The following is a 4,830-nucleotide window of genomic DNA, read 5'->3' on the forward strand; positions in this document are numbered from 1 at the left end:
AGGGCAGGCTCTCCTAGGGTCTCTCAGCCAAAATCCAAGGGGAGGGGTTTGGGACAGAGGAAAAAAAAAAAAAAAACAGTGATTGGGTGGCAACCTCTTTATGTGGGTGGTGAGGAAATGGAGTCACACCCACAGCTTACAAAGCACAAACCATAAGACATCCCCCCCCCTTTTCTCTGAGCTTGTACCTTTTTCTGTGAGTGGTTAATTTTTTTTCTTCATGTTCTCTAGCTCCTTGTTCCCATACCAAAAAGACAAGGAAAGGAAGAAAAAGGGGGGGGGGAATTAAAAGACTATGGGCTCTTGAAAACACAGATGGCCGAGTAACAAGCAGTAGTATAATTTTTTTCTTTTAAATGGCAGCAAATGACATAGAAGCTGAAAAAAGCAGGCTGATATTAAATCAAGAGATCAACTCACACAGTTAGTCTGGGTGGCCACAAAAATGGTCCAGGAGGATGCCAGGCAAGTCAGCAGGAGCCAAACTATAGTACATGATGGTAGGAGAACGGATGGCCCGGGGGCTGTGCTCTGTCTCCAAGTGGTTTTATTCCTATAATTTATATATTATTCTCCTCTCATTCCATCTTCCCTCATTTTTCCTTTCTCCAAAACAGTACAATCAGCAAATTACCTGCTTTCTACCTGCCTTGTATAAAATGTGAATTGAAACTCACAGAAAATGACAGCAGCCAAGATCACATCTGTTTCAGGTTTAGTAGCATATAGCTTAAAATTTTAGGCAAAGGACAGCTGAGCTTCCCCGGCAGAGTATTAGACAGTACATTGTAGACCATGAAGAATCCAGCAGCAGCAGCAGCAGCAGCAGCAGCAGCAGCAGCAGCAGCAGCAATCAAAGGAACTTGCTAGGAAGATAGCAAAAGAACAAAACTCATGCCTGGCAAAGGCAGAGACACAAATGTAAATATTGTTGTAATCTGTAATGAAAAGATACACCGTAAAGCTATAGGTCATTTTCTCATTAACAAAATATGGTCCATTTACCATCAGTCAGAATGGGATTCTGAAAAACATAAACTGAAGTGTTCAGCCTGCTAATGGAACTGTCCTCTACATGTTTCTGCAGGATGAGCACTGTGTGAATTCACAGCCATCAAACCAATGAGCATGTGGCGTACTGGATGAACCAGGAGCCAAGTTTCCTAGGATTTGTTCCCAGTCAGATCACCCACAGTCTGTGTGGCCCAATGCATGCCTTTAACTCTTTGTGGGCAAATTTTTAAATGGCAGGGAAAACATATGCACTCTTTGGTGAGGCAGACTTAAGTAGATTTCTGATGAGGGTGGTTAATGATCTAAATCCGAAATGCCTGAGTGAGTTGTGATGAGATCTTCAGGGTGAGTATAGGAGTTCCAGTTTTGATGAGGACTGAACTCCTAATTAATGTGAAATCACGTTAGAACTCAAGTTGTAATATTCAAAAGTTTAAACATCGAATTCATAAGCACAGTACAGTTGAAAAACCACAGGACATCAAGTACAGAAGGTGACTGGTAGCAACAGGAAGCAGTAAACCAACTAGGGCCCCCGAATCACAGCTTCTAGACTTTAGCAGGAGCTGTCCAGTGAGGCTCACAGCCCTTCTGAAAGTCCTGTTGGTGCCTGAGTGGATATCTGGTGTGTGATAGTAAAGATCCCTGATTCTCTGTTCCCCAGCCTTTCTGAGAACTAATGTCAGCTTAGGTTTCTCTAGTTTTGGTTTTTGTTTTGTTTTGTTCTTACATATCTCAGCTTAGCTGCCCAGCATAGGGAGAGGGTTGTCTGTGCCTGCACAGCATGCATGACCCTTTCTTTCTCCAAGGCAGCTGCAGTCTTTCTTAAAGTCTCATAAAAAACCAACCACTGCCCTCAAGATTACCTTCTTTGCCATGTATACAAAGAGGTATTGTCCCCCTATTGGAGTTTGGCTTGGGAAAGTTCCAGAGAGATGAAAATATGAACTCTGTGAAATGTGTCCAAACCATAAATGGATTTCCTCTAAGAACTGACGGGTGGAGGAGGAGAGAAGAAAGAGGATTTTTTTTTTAATGAACCTAAGTAGGAGATCTCCATTTAGAGCCCAATTACACAGAGGCAAAGCTGATAGTTGCTTCATCCTGAGACCCTGAGGCATGTCAGTGATTTCAGATGTCTTTCAACACACATGGATTGTACCGTGGAATTTTTGACTATTAAGAGAACCCACAAGTCTACAGAACTGTAAGAGAAAAGACCTGTGGGAGGAGAGTCGAGAATTCCGCTTCCAAGCAGACATTTTGCCAGAAGAGTTTGAAATACTTTGGAAGTGATTTTAATTTTAAAATACTTGCAAAATTAAGAGGCACACATCCAAGTTGTCAGTAAGAGAACTATTAATGAACAACTAACAATGAGGCGGTTCTTTACAAAGCTCTCCCTGAAAAGGTCCAGTGATGTGTTTTGAAACCTTTAGGAAACTGTTTGCCAACAGAGACAAAGTGGAATGCAGTTATATATTGAAAAGAAATACGCAGACAATCAGAATTATCTTGGAACCTGTAAGAAAATGGTTGGGGTTCTAAACTGAAATCAAATCCATTATTGGAGACCCTGAGTGGCACACCTACTTGATCAAAAGTGTCTATAAACATGTCTATGTACACAGTATACAACTTTATTCACTTTCTTCTCCTTTTCCTCTTCAAAATCTGCTTCACTAGAGATATTGACCTTGCCCAAGGAACACATTAGAAATGTAGAATTTAAGGCACCATCCAAAACCTTCTAAATTAGAGATTTGAATCTTCCAAACTTTTCATATTATTAACATGTATATTAAATGTGAGAAATACTAACTAGATTCCTCTTTTAACAGAAGTGTAAAGACTCAGCCACATGCATACCCACTGAGCAAAATGGCAAAAGTCCACTTATCTGCTCACAAAGAGATTATCAAAGACAATGTAAGTATACACATACATCTTTGGAGAGGAGAAAAGAGGGCAACTTCTATTATACATGAAAAGTCTGTTGAATCAGGAAGTGCCCACCTATAGCATGTTACATAGAAATCAGGATTGATCAGAGCCTTTGTAATTGCTGTATAAGCCACAGTCACTCACACATCCATTCATTACATGCCTATAAAAATTAACCTCAGTATCTTCATCTCATATTGGTACAGTCACTTTATAGCTGACATTTTTTACTTTGGTTGCCTTCATCCCCTTGCTTCTTCTGTGATGGTTAATGTTGGGCCTCAAATGGACTCAATTAAGAAATAGTCAGCTAGCAAAAATGTATTTATTGATTCTCAATCAGTCAATGAATTGTTTTTAGTGTTTTAGTAGGCACTAACCCCATCCTCTTGCAAAAAAAGGGGAAGCCCAAGTGGTCCATGCACACTAAGAAGGAATAAGCCCTTGTGTTATGTCTCTGAGGGTATTTTCATGTGACATTGGTGTGTAAGCTGGTGGCTGAGTGGGGAAGTTCCACCCTCAGTGTAAGTGGCCATCAACCAATCTATTAGAACCCAAACATTATTTTTCTGCTACAGAGGTTCTCAGAACTACTATTTCTCCAGCCTTGGTGTTCTGTTACTCGCCCCTGATTCACTTCATCCTCCATGCCCTGGCACCTTCAGCTGTGGACTGCGAATTACACTATCAGTTCCATTGTTTTGCAGGATTTCAGACCTAAATACAGCCATGTTGTAATTTATCATGGTTCTCCAACTTGCATACAAGCAACTATCAGGAGACTTCTCAGTTTCTAAATCAATAAGTCAGTTCACTGATAAACCCTCTCATGTATCTTATGGATTCATTCTCTAGAGAGTACTGACGAAATATCTTTCTAAAAAAAGAAAAAAAACCTAATCATTTCATCATCTACATGTAACTTGCTATTGTCTCCATTGCATTCAATATATTTTATCTGCCTTACAAAGACCCTAAGGATGTAAATCAAAATCTTTTAAGCCTAATTTTCTATGGTCATCACTTTTATTTCTCTGTCTCACCATCCTTTATGCCACAAATACACATAGCCACTCTCCTTCTTCTGTTAAGGTTACTGAGCTACTAAACCCATGTATGCCTGTGAATTTGGTATGTGGTAAGCTTCTTGACTCAGATAATGTAATTATTGTCTATAACAATGAACTTTACAGATTAGTCAACAGTAAGATGCCATTTTATTGCTCTATTAATTTTAGTAAATACATTACTTTCTTATTTATTATAAATCTCATACCATCTGTACTCATCAGTACATACTTATAACTGAGTTTTAGTAATAAGTTAGGTATTAATCCTCACTAATAAATTAAGGATATATGTAGGGAATAATCTGGTGAAAAGCAAAGAATTTACAATAATGGCAAAAAGTTTGATGTTTAATGCATTAGACATTTCTATTTGTAATTTTAAATTTATTGGATTCCGAAATATGTAAAATAAACTTAGAAAATATTGTCAAATTTTAAGTCTTCTGTTTGTTACAATATTATTTATTATACATAATACAAGATATAAATCTGTATGTAATAAGGTATAATAAGCTATAAACAATAAGTATATTATATAGCTAGAATGTATTTTATGAGCTTGCCCTTCATATAATAAAATTATAATCATAATAAAAACCAAAATGCTGTATTTTAAAAATAATTCAGTCAATAAAATGTATATAAAACTATATGTACCCACATATATTACCAAGTGTTGTGAAAACTGATTACAATATTCATATTTTAACAGCATTATCTCTTTTATTTTTCTTATAAAAGGTGACTAGGTATTAAAATCATAATGATATTTGTGTAATCATTCCAACTTGTGTGTTTTATT

The sequence above is a fragment of the Peromyscus eremicus genome, chromosome 2, assembly GCF_949786415.1.
Source record: "Peromyscus eremicus chromosome 2, PerEre_H2_v1, whole genome shotgun sequence".
In the NCBI taxonomy this organism is placed as follows: domain Eukaryota; kingdom Metazoa; phylum Chordata; class Mammalia; order Rodentia; family Cricetidae; genus Peromyscus; species Peromyscus eremicus.